This window comes from Ceratotherium simum, chromosome 25 (genome assembly GCF_057802395.1).
Source record: "Ceratotherium simum simum isolate JZ-2026a chromosome 25, ASM5780239v1, whole genome shotgun sequence".
Lineage (NCBI taxonomy): Eukaryota > Metazoa > Chordata > Mammalia > Perissodactyla > Rhinocerotidae > Ceratotherium > Ceratotherium simum.
The window spans coordinates 1,256,035-1,274,790 of NC_141924.1; positions in this window are offsets into that span (position 1 = coordinate 1,256,035).

An 18,756-nucleotide genomic window follows, 5' to 3' on the forward strand; every position below is an offset into this window, starting at 1 on the left:
AGGCAGTGCAAATGCCTCATAACAGAGAACCCCTGTTCCTCCCTCTGTCCCTTGCAACTTTGCTGTCATCCATCTCACTTATCCAAAAGCCACAATCACCAAATACATTGTTGCTATTGTTTTTTTGAACCCTAATCTGTCAGATCAGTTAAGGGTAAGAAAAAGAAAAGATTATATTACCTTCATTCATTCATTCTCTCACGTTTCCCCTTCTGGACTGAGGTCTGACGCACAATCTTTGAGCTGCACCCTGTTATCAGATGGGAGCCTAATGGGAGGTGAGGGGGAGCCATCTACAGACCAGATGGGGTCCCAGTCTCCAGGGAGCCTGTGTCCCCCACTCTGACCTCACACGTGCCTCTCGGTTTGTTTTCTCCTTTAGGTGGCCCAGGAAGGCCAGAGGGGCCTGGAGGGGGTGTGTCCCTCCCCGGGCAGTTGGGCTCAGATAAATCCAGTAGGTCAGGCTGTGTAACTAGTTCCCCGAGGGCGGCCTGTGAGGAGGATCAGGGTGCTTTGTCGTATTTCACAGCCGGAAGCACGAGTGGATTTTTCTCTGATATTCACTGTGAGGACCTGGACGGCTCCTGGAGGTAAAACTCATGAAAGTGTGGGGCCCCTAAGACCGGGTCCCCCCGAGTTTTTAACTCTCAGGTGTGTCCACACTGAGCCTCCAGCCTCGTGGGTTACAGCTCAGGAGGAGTTTTCTCTTCCCGGAAGTTGTGATTCTCTGTGTCCACCTGTTGGTCTCTCCCACTTTGGGGCAGGGTTCGCCCTGTGACCTCACTTCTCCGGTGGATCTAAGAAGAGCTGTAGATTTTCAGTTGCTCCAGGTTTTTACTTGTGCTTACACGCTGGCTGGAAACAGGAAGTCAGGAGTCTGGAAGGATTTTAGGTCAGGGGAGGGTGACTGACTTCAGTTGAGAAAGGCTGCTCCCCCACATGCCGGTGGGGTGTGGCTGACCTCACAAAGGTCCTTTCTGATCAGTGAGAAGAAAAGATGGACTTTTCTGTGGACTGGACCGTGTGAGAGGATTGAGCTGGACTCCTGCTTGTGGCACATGCACAGAGAAATCCAGATCTGCAGAGCAGACCTGAGATGATAAGAAGAACTAAACGGACTTTAATGAAATGTTGTGGGGGGAAGTGAAGTCCAGAAGTCATGGAGGAAAAAGCTGTGAGGTTTAACCACAAAAACTAGAGCCGAATCAGGGCAGCCAAGTGACACAGGGCCGTGACTCCTGGTGATTTGCGGGGGCCTCAAGGAGGGCCACTCACCCACCAGGAACCTCAGAGGAGATTCTGCTCCCATGAGAGCCAGAGCAGCCCAGGCCTCCAAACTCTGTGTGGTGTGGGTGCTGGGGTCTCCCCACGGAGCCCACGAGGGAAGGGCGCATAGCCAAGGACCCAACCACGGATCACAGGGGTACTGTGCGTGGAGGAGGCCGGGCTGCCCTAGGAGGAAGGGCATGGATTTGCCCCTTGCCCACCCACCAGGGGTAGAGGGAGTGACAGCCTCTGCTCAGCTTCCTCATGGCCCCAAAGATGCCCGGGCGCCATTTGGTGCTCACAGTGGACAGGGGCGCTGGGTGGTTCTCAGTGGACCAAGAAGAAGACCCCTTCCTCTGTACTGCCCATGGGGAAGCTCCCCAGCCCACTGGGGAGGGGGGTCCCATGGTAGAGGCCACGTGCTAGGCTGATGGCACCAAGGCCAGACACCTTGTGTGATGGGAGCTGGTGGTGTGGCCCCCACCATCAGAGTGCAAAGACCCCTAACATGGAGCCTCTTTCTGCCCATGCCAGGGCCCCGACTAGCTCAGAACCTGACACAGGTGGGGCTGGGTCAGTGTCTGCCCAGCCACGAGTGGTGACCGTCGTCTGTCAGGCTGCAGCTGGAGGATGGGGTCCTCTGACCAGTCCGTCCTGGGTCACCCATGACCTGGCACGCCTCGGTTGCTGCCCCCACACCCTGAGTCACATGGAGGGCCCATCTGCCTTCCTGTGTGTCCATGTGGTCACGGGGAGAGACCCTGTGTCTTACCATTTGTTTTACCAGTGGCTACCACCACGTGTGGCTAATGACAGAGGAACAATAGTCACATTGGAGGAAAGATTCAGTGCAGGTGGCTCAAAAATGTCAACCCAGATGGCATTTCCTCTGTGAGGAACAGGGATGGACAGTGTGTTAATAAGGAGAGGGCCGTGGAGAACAGAAGCCAGAGACCTCAAACCAGGAAGATCCGGAGCAGAAGCCCCTGCACCCAGGACCGCCACCAAGAGATGGACGCCGGACGAATCCTGTGGTGTGGTGCAAAGGTTGCAGAGGCGTGTGCAGTCGGCCCCACACTAGGTTAAGTGTTACTACTGGCACCGCCATAAACGGAGAGGTGAAAACCCTGCTGCAGCCTGCAGCCTCAGAGGCAGCGAGATTTGTGCTTATCTGATCTTGGTGACCTCCCCCATCCCCTGTGATCTTGGTGACCTCCCCCATCCCGTGTCTGAACTTGGTGACCTCCCCCATCCCGTGTCTGATCTTGGTAACCTCCCCCATCCCCTGTCTGATCTTGGTGACCCCTCCCATTCCCTGTCTGATCTTGGTGACGTCCTCCATCCCCTGTCTGAACTTGGTGATGTCCTCCATCCCCTGTCTGAACTTGGTGACCTCCCCCATCCCCTGTCTGATCTTGGTGACCTCCCCCATCCCCTGTCTAAACTTGGTGACCTCCCCCATCCTCTGTCTGATCTTGGTGACCTCCCCCATCCCCTGTCTAAACTTGGTGACCTCCCCCATCCCCTGTCTAAACTTGGTGACCTCCCCCATCCTCTGACTGATCTTGGTGACCTCCCCCATCCCCTGTCTGATCTTGGTGATGTCCTCCATCCCCTGTCTGAACTTGGTGACCTCCCTCATACCCTGTCTGATCTTGGTGACCTCCCCCATCCCCTGTCTGAACTTGGTGACCTCCCCCATCCTCTGTCTGATCTTGGTGACCTCCCCCATCCCGTGTCTGATCTTGGTGATGTCCTCCATCCCCTGTTTGATCTTGGTGACCTCCCCCATTCCCTGTCTGATGTTGGTGATCTCCCCCATCCCTGAGGGCCCCAGTCTCCTCAGTTCCTTATGATGCGTCTTCAGAAAGGCCAGCTCATCTCACAGGCCCTGTGAGCTGCAGCCGGGAATGGCTGAGGCTGCACCTGCGGACGGAGCTGCTGACCCAGCCTGACTGTCTTTCTGTACAAGTGACCCCGGAGGGCGTGAGGGGGTCACAGGAGCTTTGGTGGCTGTTGATGCTTCTGCTTTCAGTCCACTAAATCACACTGAGCACGTCCTGTGTGCTTGGTGTGGGGGGCTTGATGACATGGGTTGGCAGGAGAAATATGCCAGGGGCCTCCCTCCCAAAGGTCAGTGACCAGGGTGGGCTCCTGGAAGAGAGGCCAAGCAGAGGGTCAGGTGAGCAGAGGTCAGGTGGGCAGAAGTCAGGTTAGCCGAGGTCAGGTGAGCAGAGGTCGGGTGGGCAGAGGTCGGGTGGGCAGAGGCCAGGTGAGCAGAGGTCGAGTGAGCAGAGGCCGGGTGGGCAGAGGTCAGGTGAGTAGAGGGTCAGGTCAGCAGAGGTCAGGTCAGCAGAAGGTCAGGTCAGCAGAGCCGACCTCTGCTGAGCCGAGCCCTCTCTACCCTGTGGCCCTGTGTCCTTTCCTGGACCCACAGCCTCACCCGGGTGCAGACCTTTCCCCTCTCGGCGGGTACACCCTTCCATGGACTTGCCCTGGTTCCTGGCCACCAGGAGGCAGAGGGGGCCCACCCAAGAGGGAGGATGTGGTCTTGCAAGGCAGGAGTCGCCAGCCCAGAGGGTCCCGAGGAGTCTGGGGTTTGCGGTTTCGAGAACATCTGCCCCGTCCCCGTCCCTCCCAGCCCCACCTTGGCCTGCAGGGTTTGAGAGCTGCCTCTGCTCCGGAGCCCAGGCTCAGCTGCCCGCCGCTGACCACTTAGCCACATGCTCATGGCTTCACAGACCTGCCTTGACGGCAAATTCCTTCTCTTTCTGGATGAATATTTACAACCTGGGCCGTTGAGCTACACGACGGGCGACGTTTCTCACAGAACAGGACGATGCCCGGGGAAAGCTCTCTGACAGGGTGGGACGAGCCTGCACAGACCGTAACTTCTACAAAATCCTCCAAGTGGCCTGAAGCCATCGATGTCACTCTTTTGTTCCCTGAATTTCCTCAAAAAGTGGAGCGATTCTGGTTTTCACTCGCTCTCACAACCCTTCCGATCTATCAAACGCGAGTTGAGGTGCAATTACTTATTTATGAATGAAATCAGAGGAGGCGCATTAATAAGTTATGTGAACACATTTTTCTAAAAGGATGATGGAAGAATTAGTTGACGTATTAGAAATGCTGTGCTTTTTATATTGTGATTACGTGTTCTTTTAAAGCAGAGTGCATTTTAAATGGCCCAAAATTGTCTAATTAACTGCCTTGTTTTCATAAGGAATGTGCCTCGAAAATGGGGGTGAGGCTTCTCCTCCAGAATTAACAGGAACAGTGGGAAAGTTCTGGAGGGGACATCTGTCAAGAGGTCATTTCTGCTGGAAAATAAAGGGCATCGAAAGCCGTGAGTTTGATTCAGTTTCAGCGCCCGGGACCAGGACTCCGACCTGCCCCAAGGATGACTTTTCTCTGGTGGGGAGAAGTCCTGGCCAAGCACCGGCTCTCGGGGGCTCCTGCAACTTCAGGGGGATTTTCTGGGGGCAAAGCACGTGGTCTGGGAGGAGGTGAGAAGTCGTCCTTTTGTGGATTCAAATAGAGTGGGGCCGGACCCCCTGAGAGGAGCCACCGCTGTCCTTCATTGGGGGGCTCTAGGAATCACTGACAGCAGCCCTGGGCCGCCTTCCCACGCGTGTTCTACTGTGTTCCCCCCTCCCTGCGAGTCCACGTGGGGTCTGCTGGCCACTGCTGCTCTGGGCCTGTCTGCTCTGAGTGTGTCGGCCCTGGGCTGGCCCTCGCCTGCTCCTCCCTGGTCTCCGGGCCCTCGTCTGTCTCGTCACCTGTGTCTCAGGTGCCAGGTCAGCACCTGACAGTCCCAACTGACCATCAGGACCAGCTGGGAGGACACGGTTGGACCTGCCAAAAATAAGTGCCCCCTGCCCCTGAGCCTTTCCTCTGTCTTCCGTGGAGCAAACTGTGTTTATCCTGTCCTCTGATCGTAAGCCCTGGTCACTACCTGTTAGGGGCTGAAATGTGTCCCCCCAAATTCATTCGTTGGAGTCCTGACCCCCAAGACCTCAGAATGGGACTGCATGTGGAGATGATTAAGGTAAAATGAGGTCACTAGGGTGGCCCTAATCCAATGTGACTGGGGTCCTTGTAAGAAGAGGAGATGAGGACACAGACACACACAGAGAAATGACCATGTGGGGACAGAGGGAGAAGATGGCGTCTACACCCCAAGGAGAGAGGCCTCAGGAGAAACCAGTCCTGCCGACTCCTTGATCTTGGATACAGCCTCCAGAACCGAGAAATAAATGTCTGTGGTTTAAGCTGTCCCATCTGGGGTATTTGTTACACAGCCCTAACAAACCAACATACCCCCCGAACTTGAGCAGGCCAACCGGCCCTGCTCTCCTCCCCCAGCCCACTCCCGTCCCATCAGAACTTCTGTTCTCCGAGGGCTTCGTGAGTAGACGCATCTGATGGACAGACACGTGCATGTTGCCCTGAAAACAGGAGCACTTTGCACAAAGGAACTTGGCCTTCCCCCCCTCCTCTGTCCCCTCCTTCTGCTGCAGGTCTTCACCCTCCCTGTAGTCACAGCCTCTCCTGCTTAGAAAGATCCAGAAGGGAGAGAGAGCCTTCCACTGAGGTGGGGTCTGTCAGGCTGGATGTGCTGCTCAACTCCCCTGTCCCCAGGAAGTCCATGGCCGGGCAGGGTCCCCAAGGGAGCCTGAGGCTCCTCTGTTCCTGGGACATGTGGCTATGAGCTGCCTCAGGATGTGACTGCTGGTCACTCTGTGTGGTCCGGGCACCACTGATGACTGGTCACTCTGCATCCTCCCCCACTGATGGTGGTCACTCTGCATCCTCACTGAGGAATGGTCACTCTGTGTCCTCCCTCACTGGTGGCTGGATGCTCTATGTGGTCCTCCCGCCTCTGTCTTTGGCTCCAGTGTGTTCACTGACTGGTCAGTGGTCAGTTCCACGTGACAGGCATGCCCCTCAGAGTCACCTGGGTTCAGGTGTGCTCAGGCCCAGCCCCTGGCTCCTGTCTGGCTCTGGCGGCACCTGGGTTGTCATTTTTACCCTTCCCTAGTGCCCCGCCCCTGCTGATTGTAGGTCACCTCCGGGACGGGAATCCACAGCATCTGTGACTCCTGGCTCCTCCGGGTCATGACCAGTGGACTCCAACCTAAACCAGACAGCCAGTGCTGCCATCTCGTGTCTCCGAAGCAGAAAGCTGCTTCAAGGCCCCTGAGTCATGACCACTGAGTTCACTCTCCATCCCCTGGTGTGCAGGTGAGAAGGAGAAGTGCAGGGAACAGCAGATGGTCAGGGTCTGGGGATGGCTTGCACTGGGGGCCTCCTGGGGGTGGAATGGAGGAAGGACTACTGGAGCTTGAGGTTCCCAAGATACATGCAGCAGGGGCTCCCCACCCCGCTGAGATTCCCAGGGGGACAGGAAACCCAAAAAGGTCTAGAGGGGGTGTTTGTGTCAGACTCGTGGGCACACACATTTTTCTTGGTGACATTCAGGACGTGAGGGCTGAGAAAAGACTGAACATCCTCCTGACGAGAGAATGGGGCTTGGACCACGCGATTTAGAGTAAGATGGTAAATGGATGTTTCCACTCATGTCAGGGAACGCTGGGGAGCCGAGACCTGGGGAGGGGGTAACATCCTGAGAGCTGCCGCTGGAGCTGGCCTGGCCTTTCCCATTAGTGAGGTGGGTGGGTCCTGTGGGGATGGCTGGTGTGTCCGAATACTCTGGACTCCATGGCCAGGCCCATGAGAGGCCTGCTGTGGATGTCACAGCCCCCGAGGCCTGGAGGGAAGCTCATCACCTCTGAGTGAGCCCCCCGCTGTGGGTCTGAAGGAAAGACCCTGGCTGCCCCTGGGCATCAGGGACCCTTAGCTGGAACAGAACAGGAACCTGGGATGGGGTGTTGGGCTTCACCCACAGTGTGAGAGTCGGTTTAATTCCTGCAGAATTTAGCGTTTTTGAACCTTAACTTGCAAGAGAACTTACATTTTAAACTTTAATTTCTCCTTAAAATTTTTATAAAGGGAGTGGGCTTATGTTGAAATTTGGGACATCTCTGATGCTGCCGTCTTGTCGTTGGAGGTCTTGTGCATTTTTACCCCACGGTTTTACTGCAGACCCCCTGTAAGCCACGCTGGACAAAGGGCTGGACATAATTTGTGGTGCAGAAAGAACCGGAAGCGAGTTCCTACCATTTGCTGATGGCCAGAGCAGACTTTACTGGTCACGATGCTGATCCATTTCTGGGCCAGGTCAGGGGCAAAGTCCATCTTGCCCACCAGTGGTCCAGAGGAACCCAGAGCAGCAGGGGCTGGTGTGGGGCCCAGCCACTGGGAGGGGCAGCTCCCTCAGAGCCCCATGACCCACTCCATGATGGGAAAGGTGGAGCCCAAGGGGAAGGAGGAAAGAAGCTGCAGCACGTGGTGTGACCCCCACCCCTCCTGGTGTTTCCTTCTGTGGGCACGCTCTCGTGACTGCTCCCCAGCCCTCCGGCCAGTCTGCCCGGGAGGTGGCTGGACTGCTCTGCCTGGGGAACATGAGAACATGGATGGACACACTTGCCCAGTCCATCTGCTGCCTCCTGGGAGCAGCCTCCTGGGGAGACAAGGCCTCCTTGACTCTAAGTGTTGCTGACTCTGGCTTCTCCGCACTCATCTCCTCCCTGACAGCCAAGCAGTTGTTGGAGCTGGAGGCCTCAGGTGGGGGCTGGTTGGTGCCACACTGTCGGTCACCTCTAGTGAGCACCAGGGTACAACCATGGGGCACCATGATGTCGGTCATCGGTGGTGACATGGTATGAGCACAGGTGGCGTCGAGGGGCGATGGAGGAGGAGGTGGTCACTGGAGTGAGCCGTCCAGGCCCCTGTATTGAGTGGAAGGTCAGTGGATGCTCCGTCCTCCAAGGCCGATGGCAGAGCAGTGGTGAAAGGAAAGCCGTTGAACCAGGGTCTCTGGGTGAGGGTGGTGGTCCAGAGGCTGGTAGCCCACCAGAGAGTCTGGGGACACAGCCTGATGGCTGATGGAGGAGGGAGGGTAGATGCTCTGAAGTAGCCATGGGCCAGGGGTGTGGGACGTGGGGGAAGCACCTCCACCTGAGAGAGGGTGGCAGGAGGGGGTGCTGGCTGGGATCTCGGGCTTCACCTGGTAGAGGGTAAAGATATCGGGTGTATGGAGATTACAGACGACAGACTATGGGTCCCAGTGACGGTGGACAGCTGGGGGTAGGGAGAGGTCAGGTCAGCACTGGGAACATGGAGCCATGAGGGAGAGGAGTGTTATGCATTAAACATGAAGGTGCCACCATCCTTTAGGTCCTGCAGCACCACGGCCACCACCACGGAGGGGCAGCCTGTCCCCCTGAGCTGCACAGGTCTGTGGGGGGTTGGACACCAGATGAACGAGCATGTGAAAGGGCGATGAGTTGATGGCAGGAGGAAGAAGGAGGCAGAGGAAGACAGGGAGTCGGGCAGCAAGGCTGGCACTGCACTGCCCCTCCCAGAGGCAGGGAAGGACCCTGAGAGGGGACGATGGCCAGAGAGAGAATCATGGTCTGGAGGTGGGAGGGAACTGCAGGCACGGGGCCATCAAGGTTCCAGGACTTTTTCCCTTAGTCTTTAGGGCAGCGTACCCTGACCTGACCCAGCGCCAGGGTCATCCCACCCAGTTCTCTGTCAGTCAGTCAGCTGATGCTGCCCGCACAGGGTCTTCCTGGGCGTGGGCTCTCCCCTCCTCACGTCTCTGCCTGTGGCTTCTGTCCTCTGTGCCTTTGTTAGTAGACGCCACCGGCCACCAGTGGCTCCTGGTTCTTTGTCTCCTGTTGCATTTGTTTCTTTGTCTTACCTGTTGCATTCTAAAATGTCTCCAACCCATCGCCGATGGGGTTTCGTTGGGTCCAATTCCCCCTTAGTCGTGTCCACATGGACTAGGATCTGCTGTTGGGACGATTTCCTCGTCCTGTGGGGAGAGGATGCTGCTCCGTTCTGTACATTCCGTGAGGAGCTCCCGCTCCCAGCAACTGCCACTGCCTGCCTTCCTCCTCCCCTGTCTCCACGGAGAACCCTGTCGGGACGCATGGTGCGATGGGCGGTCCTCCTGACCCCAGTCACCCCTCCCAGGACACACGGTGCAAAGGACGGCCCTCCTAACCCCTGGCCAGTGTCCGTGGTTTTCTGGGTCTGTCATCTCTGTCTCAGAGAGTGTTACTCAAGCTTAGAGGAAATGCCTACCAGCTCTCCAAAGACCTGGGACCACGAGGTCCAAGTTCATGGGCTGACCCCTGAATTGTCAAGAAACATCTTCTTGCTTTAATTTTTAGAAAGTGATGTCTCTTTGTGAAATGGAGTCAGGCTGTGCTACCGGAAGAATTCCAGGAGGGTCGTTTATCTCTCCCTGCCCCTCCTTTCTGGTGGTCACGGTGTCTGCTGGCTCTGACTCTCTGGGTCTGTCACTCTCAGTTTGCCGTGGAGCATATTTTGTAGGGGTTGGTGGCGTCTCAGTAAACAGGAGGCACGCCATGGGTGCAGCTGGGTGGAAGCTGTCGGGAGTCTCAGGTCGGCTGTATCCGATCTTGCTTCATCCTGCACACGGGGCCTTCATTCTCGGGCAGCGGGATTCACAATCCTTCCCACTTAACCCCATCCAAATCCAAGGGTAGGACCGTGTCACGTGGCAACCACTCTGTCAGCCCATTCCTCACGGAAGTGGAGTGGACGGAAGTACGTCGGGTAGAGCTCCTAACTGGGCAGCCCAGCGAGTGCTGTATCCACGGTCAGCGGAGACAGGTGTCTGCACGTGCAGAGGCTGCCACAGGGAGGAGGTGAGAGAGCTTCGCAGAGACCGCGGCCACACAGTTTAGGGAGAGGGGCTCCGGCTCTTTTTGCATCAGGCCGTCCTTGCAGTGAGGGTGGGCCAGGAGGGTCTGTCAGGACTCGCCTTGAGCAGCCTGGTTACATTCTAAACCACACAGCGCTGACACCAAAAGGAACATGGATAGAGGATGGATGCTTCTCACTGCCTCAGTCCGTTTGGGCTGCTCTCACAGAAATACCACAGAGCAGGCGGCTTATCAACAAGAGCATTTATTTCTCACGGTTCTGGAGTCTGGAAGTCCAAGGTCACCGAGCCAGCAGATCGGTGTCTGGTGGGAGGGGGGAGAGTTTGCTTAGGGTCTTTTAGATAAGGGCACTTATTTCATGGCGAGGGCTCTGTCCTCATGACCTAATCACCTCCCAAAGGCCCCAGCTTCTAGCACCACCACCTCGGGGTTAGGCTTCTCCATGTGAGCGTGGGCGCAGACACTCAGCCCCCTGCAGCCCTCACCCTTCCTCTCCCTGCATTTCCCGGGTGAGGCACCTGAGTCCCGGAGGGGCAGTGGAATGCCTCCATCAGGCTCGTGGCTCCTGACTCAGATTCAGGGCTCTGCGATCTCTGCCAGAGTCAGAGCAGCCCCTTTGTGGTTAGGGGGAGGGGGCACACTTCTCGCACATCCTCAAGTTCAAAACCAGCAGACAAGATCCCAAGTTGGAGATACTCCTTACGCATGTGATGAAAAGTTAGCAGCTAACTAGATATAGGATATTTTTAATTAATAGACCTCAACTGTGACTTATCCTTTATTATAAAACTAAAAAAATGCTCATTATAGAGGGTTTGGAAAACATTGAAATACACAAAGAAGAGAATTAAAAATAAATCATCCATAACTTGGCTGCCTAGGGACACTTCCTGTTCATTTTTTGATGCATTTCCTAAGAAAGTTCTCTCTCTTTGCAGTTGTGTCAAGAGCCTGGAATCATGTCCCCTGCCAACTCCAGTCCTGAAAACAGAACAGCTGATTCCCAATTAGGAGATTTTTCATTATCATAGGTAATAAATTTAACCAGATTTGCATGTGTGGATTGTGTATTCTCTTATTTTCTTCTCTTTTCATATTAAATTATTGATGTCACGAATACAAATGAATTTCTTTCCCTCCTCTGTTGTCTTCCAATTAAGACGAAACACAGAGATGGTCGGACGTGCTGTGTGCTGATAGGTTGGCAGGTTTGAGTTTTGGAGAATGAGAGGGAGGAGACCGTGAGCCCCTTGGGAAGACAGAAGGTCCAAGTGAGGAGCTGGAGAAGGAGGTGTCCTGCCTGGGTCCCAACTGGTCGGAATCTAGGTGTGCTGGCTGGGAAGCCTCCAGGAAGAGATGATTAATGATTTCAGTCAGGGTGCAGCTCTCTGAAGCTTACATGCTCTTGTGACAGAGGGGGGCGATTAGAGAGGCCAGCACATCAGTTCCAAGACCACCACTGGCCCTCCCTTGATGGGGCCACCCTGGAGCCCACCCACCACAAGCTTCTGTGGCAACGTCTCAGATTGGGGGGTGCACCGTGTAGGCACTTCTGAGCTTAATTTTGGGTCAGCTCCTGGATGTAACGGTGCTGTCCCAGTGTAAGAGGTGAGAAGGGCTCGGGTACTCAAGGTTCCTCCTTCCTGGAAGCAGCTCCGTCAAGTCCTCCATGGCCTTGCAGAGAAACCCTCACCTCTGTGGACAATCGCTGCTTCCACTGCTCCTGGCTAACCCTGGCAACACACATCTGTGTGGCCATGCCGGTTGGTAAAACAGTGGTGACCTCTGGTGCCAGCTGGCATACGGCACAATAGGAGCTGGAGGAGAGGTAATGTTAATTAACATGCAACAAATTAACCTCATGCATTCAAGCCAGTTGTCGTAGAGTCACGATGACCGCTGATAAATGGGCCTCCTGTAATAGCGCGGTTTTAGTGGATTGTAGAATTATTAAATATACAAGATTCCTGGGAAGTGTTATAAGGTCAAGAAAAATTTGGAATATAATTGATGTTAGTTCAGAGAAGTGAGAGGATTTGTGCCATGAACAATATCTTTGAAATGAACACAAATTCTCTCTCTATAAGGACTATGAGTTTCCTAAGGACGTTTGTGCACCAGAGTCAGTGGAGATAGAAGATGGGGCCTGGAGCTGAGCTGGCTGATGTGGTGGTCACTGAGCGACGGAGGTGGTGGTGGGTGTGTGCAGTTGAGGGTCAGCAAAGGTTGGGGTGACAGCAGGCAGCAAAGCAGACAGTGCTTAGTGGTGGTGTTTGGGTGTGAGTGGGAGGTCAGGCTCCCCAGATCCTGGCCATGATGGTCCAGAGCATGTCCAGCTGTGCCCTGGCTGGCCCCAGGACCTGGGGACTGTCCATTCTGTGAGAAAGAGTTTGATGCAATTCTCTGTGTCAAAATGTGACTCAGACTGGGTCATCATTTAGCCAGTGATGGTGACATCAAACAAAGATTACATTAACAATTTCAAAAAACAACAACAAAAAGCCCTTTTATAATAGCATCCAAAACAAGAAATAGGCAGGAATGAAGTAAAGAAAATATGTGCAAGACATATACAGTGACAACTGTAATGCACGATGAGAAATGTAAAAAAGATCTGGACAGATGGACGGATGTTCAATGTTCATGGATCAGAGGACCGACACTGCTAAGATTTAAATCTTACCCAACTGGCCCATGGAGTCGATGGAATCCCAATTAAAATCCCAGAAGACCTTCTGTAGAAATGACAAGCTGATTCCAAAATTCATGTACAAATGCAAGGGACTGAAACTAGCCCAAACAGTTTTGGAAACAAAAAACAAAGTTGGAGGAATTATGCTCCTTGATTTCAAGATTTACTATAAAACTACTGTAAACAAGACAGTGTAATATTGGCATAAAGATAGAAAGATCAATGGGACAGAACAGAGAACCCAGACATAGGCCTCAAGCTGACATCTTCATGGAAAAAGATGAATTTTAACCCTGACTTCATACTGTACACAAGCACTGGCTGAAGATAGACCACAGACCTAAATGGAGAAAGTAAAACTATAAAATTGCTAGAAGAAAAGATATGGAACACAATCTTTGTGACCTTGGAGCAGGCAAACATTTCTTACATAGGACACAAAAAACATAAAACATTGAAAAATCAGTAAATCGTATTTTATCAAAATTAAAAACTTTCATTATTTGAAAGCTACCCTTAAGAAAATGACAAGACAAGCCACACTCTAGCAGAAAATATTTGCAATACATGTCTGAGAAAGGAATTTTGCCTAGAATATATAAAGAATTTTTACAACTCAAACAACTCAATTAAAAAAATGGTCAAAATGAGGCAGCACATAAAACATTGACCTGCTTAAACTAATTTTGCTTCCCTAAAACAGGTTGCTGATTAAACAAACCTTGCTCAATAACAGAGACGAGACTGCACATGTGCCAGCCGGCAACTCATAGCCTCAGGATGACCCCAGCCTTCGATAAGGAAAATCTGGCTTCCAGCAGCTCATGTAGTTTGATTACCATACATGGACTGATTTGAGACTGGCCAATCAGCTTACATAGGCCCAGCTGCCGCTTAGTCGCCCCTAACTCCTTGAATTTTGCCCAGAATCTTGGGTCAGAGAGACGGATTTGAGAGTTTGCCTCCCGTCTCCTTGCCTGTTGACCTTGAAGTAAAGCTCTTTCTTCTCGTAAAAGCCAGTGCCGTAGTATCGGCTTCTATGCACATTGGGCAGTGAGCCCTTGCTTGGTAACAAAAACGTTTGAACAGACACTTCACAAAAGAAGATATGTAAACATTAGTAAGCACAGGAGAAGATGTTCAACATTATTATTCATCAGGAAAAACAAACTAAGACTATGAAGAGACACCACTGCACACCCACTAAATGGACAAAATTTAAAAGTCTGACAAAACCGAGTGTTGACGAGAATGTAGAGCTACAAGAGTCATATCTTGTTGGTAGGAATGTAAGGTGGTTCCAACTTGGGAAACCGTTTGGGGTTTTCTTATAGAGGTGGACCGACACTTACTGTCTGATCCAACAGTCACATCCTGAGATAGTCACTCAAGAACAGAGAAGAAATCTGCCCCACAAACCAGATACTCAGAGGCTCGTTACCTTCAGTCAAGGAGCTAGAACGTGCCAACCACCCACGTGGCCGTTACCTGGTGAATGGGCACATACGTGGTGCCATTTACCACATGTTTACCTCCGTATGTAGTGTGTTGTACACAATAGAAAATGACTTGGAAATTAAAAGGAATGGACTACTGGTACATGGAGAACATGGATGACTCCCAAGAACACGCTGAGTGAAGGAAGCCAGACTCAAGGGTACGTGGCGGACGGTTCTGTTTACTTCAAACTCAGGAAAGAACAAATCCAGCCAATGGTGACAGAGAGCAGATGGGTGCTTGCCTGGGGCTGGGATGAGACTAGGGAGGGCTGAGGGAACCTTTGAGAGGAAGGAAACTTGACACCCTGTAGCACTGTGAGGTGAGACGGGTTCACACTCGAGCAGTGGTGTGGACTCCAGGGTGTGGAAGGACGAGAGTGAGGCCTCCCTGGGATGGCCCGCCAGGAAACTGGATGGGATGTAGAGATGTCGTCTTTCAGCTCCGTTCGGTTCGACTTGTGAGTGTCAATGGAGGACCTACCGTGCGTCAGTCAGGGGGTGTGCGGGTGACCCGGTGCTGCCCGCCTCTGAGAGTGCACAGGCCTTCCTGGGGGTCTCGGGACATGTCCCCTCCAACTGGAGCCCTGGGTGACTGCCTCTGTGGAAGACTCCTCGGCAAGGGAATTCGTCACCAACAGAGAGGGAAGACGCCGCACGCGGGCAAGGAGCTTTCAGAGCCTGGGACCTGCTCTGGAACACCAGCCGGGCGCTTAATTGCACCTAGAACATACTGACCTTATGAGCCTGCCTCTATGTTATCTAACATCTTGAAGACATGCGTGGATTTTCCCAACTTGTTTTTATAAAACATGCATTTAATTATGCTGAGAAGAGTTCTCATTTATAGACATTTGTATGATGTATTTACTTACATCTTGTTATTGCACATGCAAAGATTATTATGAGTTGTCCCTTAGGAACCTATAAATATCAGTGGGAATGCTTCCGTTGTCAGGTTCAGTTATTAACGTGTCGTCAATGAAAACATCGCTGGGAACAAAACAGGACTGCGTCTGCAGCTGACTCCCCACGGCCGTCTGGCTGAAGCCCGGTGCTGGTTCAGGGAGGATTGGGCAGCGTGGGCATGCAGTGTGCTTGGTTTTGTTTGTTTCCAGTGTGCAATCTCCTGGGAACCCAGCTGCTCGCCGTTCCTTTCCAGTGACCTGGGTGACTCTCTGCAGGAGCAGGAGGATCGCTGAGAACCTGTTGCTCTCTTGTGAGCAGGTTCATCTTTCAAAATTATTTTAATAGAACTGATTGCTGCTGAAGATGAGAAAACAGTTTTGTGATTAGTTATGCACTTCTGTCCCCTTGCAAGGAAGATGTGTCTGTGCCCACAATGCATGAAGAAATGTGCGTAGAGGCTGAATTTGGGGAAAGGACCACCTGGACGGATGCAATCATGGCCTCCACAGCTGCCTGCAGAAAGTGCAGCTCCCATCACACACAAGCCAGACCCCCAACCCCGCCCACCTGAGCACCAGGGTGGCGCCACCAGCCCCCTGGCCCCGCACTTCACTCCAGCTTGGGGGTACTTGGCGGGTAGGTTGTGTGCAGCCGGGTGGGCAATGTGCTTCTTGCTGGTGTGGACCCTGCACTCGGTCCCTCATCCATTGTCCACCTGGGCCACACATATTCTGAACCAGACAGGGGATCCCTCCTCCCCAGCCGGCCCCGCGGCCATCCCCACCCTCTGCTGGGTCTCCAGCACCCACCTGCTCTGGCCAACAGGCCCTGTGTCTCTCAGCCCCCGACAGGGACCCCAAGCCTCCCGGGCCTCCTGCATCCCTGTCTGACTCGCATCCCACAGGGATCTGTGCAGGTGCATCTCCAACCTGACCGCTACCTCCCCAGCTCCCCAAACACAGCCCCTGCACAGCACCTCTCCTCTCACAGCCCCTGCATCTTCTGGGTCCAACAGAGACACGGCCCTTTCTGGAGGACAGTGCTCCTGGACATCTCTCTCCAGGGGCAAGGCTCTTCGCCTTCCTCCCTCTTGCCCTTCCACACTGTGCTTCCGGCCCTCACCTCCCTCCTCCCCAGCACCACGCCCCTGCATACTGCCCGCCTTGTGCAGCTGGCGGAGGACCTGGAGCTCAGGAGCATCCGTATGTGAGCCCCGGGCCTGCACAGCTCTCTGCCTCCGGGTCTCCACTGGGGACACAGGGTAACCTTGCTAACCTAGCTGACTTATACAAGTTCCTCGAGGACCCCCAGGCACTACACACACGGAAGCTCGCTCCTTCAGCCGGACTGGTTTGCATGGACACGGACACATTTGGAAAAAGTTGCTCTGGCCTGGTTAGCACTTCAAAACTGAACATGTGTGCACAGACTACAGCTTTTTGCAGTTTTTCCCATTAGCATTTGTTTACTAACTGTCCGTTGGTTTAAGCATCTGCTCGTGCTCCCTAGTGCACAGGAGATAGCAGGCCCTAGAACAGCGGGTGAGGAACAGAGCATTCAGGAGATCTAATTATTTGAATGCATTGTCTCTGCATCTTGGGTCCTGAGTGACATTCCTCCGCTTCCTGGAGGAGCTCGGCGCCACTCACAGCTCTGGGCTCTGCAGGGGCGAGGGCTCTGTTCTGCAGGGTGAGGTTTTGAGCAGAAATCGGAGGATTTCACAACAGTGCACTGGGAGCTGCTGTGTCTCACTGAGATACACGCCTTTTTTCGGTCATCACTGGTTTCTGCCTGTTCAGGGCACTAGGTGGGGAGTGTCGAGAGGCTGCCTCGGGTGGCGGAAACACCTGAGCCGCGTCGTAGACCTGGCTTCCCGCTGGGATCCTCCCCAACAGTTGCACCAGCTTCTGATTGACAGTGGCTTCTATCTCTGAGGTTATGGCGCCAAGGCCAGCGTGGAGAGTGCTTGGTGCAGGTCTGGTACTTCGTGTGCACTCAGAGCTGCTGCTGCAATTACTGTGCAGGAAGGAAGAGCTCTGTTCGTGGTGTCGGGCGGGGGTGAACGGGCGTTAGGGGAGCGGGTTTGTGGAACTAATAGTGAGGAACGAACAGAGTTGAGTTCAGATGACAAGTGTCGTGTTTGTTCACACAAATGAGAAGTTGGTCTAAGTCCTTGCCACCCCATCGCTAGATGTGCATGTGAGTGGGGGGATTAGTGACAACAAACAGCAGAGTGCGCTCTACTCAGCCAGTTCCCATGAGTTCCCACTTGCCTCTTGCTCCTGCCCACACCGTGTCCCGGGGACCCCCGCTCCCTCTGCCCCAAGCCCACCCGAGGCCCTGAGCATCCTTCAGCGAATGTACGGTCGTCATTCTGCCCAGAAGGCGGACATAGGTCCTCGTGAACTGGTGCTGTTACGGCCCAGGAAAAGGTCCCCGCATGGGGGTTGCTGCCCCAGAGGTTTATGTATTTAAATCCCGACTCGTATGGCCAGGCGACGTTCCAAAGTGATTAGATCAACTTCTACTCCCACCGCCTCGGGGACGCCTGCTTCTCCACACCCGCTGGGACCAGACCACGTTCTTCAGACGCAGCCGCTTGATGGTGGAGACAGCCGGGTTCTATTGACATGGCGGCATCTTCAGCAGTGAACGTGCCAACCATGTCCCTGGGCTCTCGCAGCCCTCCCTCCTGTGTGTCTGTGTGGGCTACTCCCCTTTCGGGCTCAGGTACTGGAAGAGACTGGTCTCTTGAGAGCTGGTGGGTCAGGGGGCTGCGCTGGGGGCTTGAATCCAGCTCTCCACGTCGCGGTTCCAGCTCAGGGACGTGCCCTCTGGGCTTCCCTGGCCAGACGCAGGCCTATTGATGCCTGTGATCCTGCGAATGGTGTGGACAATATACATAAGGACAATATACATGAGGTGGCCTTTATCATGATCATTGTCATTACTGATCATCTTAATTATCGTATCACCTCTGTGTCCAGTGAGAGGGATGTTCCTGGACAAAACAAGGCCAGTGGGGCAGGCTGTTACCAGGAGGGACGGGCTGGGAGATGGGGTGGATGAGGCAAGTCTGGGCTGCACGCCAAGAACCTGCTTCATCCTGTAGGCAGCAGGTGGACCGAGAAGATTCCTGCAAGCTTTATTTCGGAAAGCCCACTGGGGGCTGTGGTGCAGAGCGGGGGCCCAGGACTCGCTCACACACCTGTTTCTTGCTCTAACTGGACAAGTCTCTGTCTCCAAATTCTCTGCCCTGAGGGATGGTGGCAGGGAGGCGTCCCTCCCAGGCTGCCTTCTGCTGCCCAAAGCACGGAGAACCCACCCAGGTCGGGGGAGCAGTGGAGCTCCTCCTGAAGACACAGCTCACTTTTGGGGGTGCGAGCAGGCCAGCACGTCCAAATGGGGAGACAGCCTTTACAGGCCTGGGAAGAGCAAGGGTGTCATTAGCGCGTTGTCTCAGACCATGGGAGCTGTGTGGCCGCTTCATGGTGGGGAGATTGAGATAGACAAGGACGCCTGGTCTGGAATGTGGTTGTGCTGCTAATTTGCCTCACAGAGGTTTCTG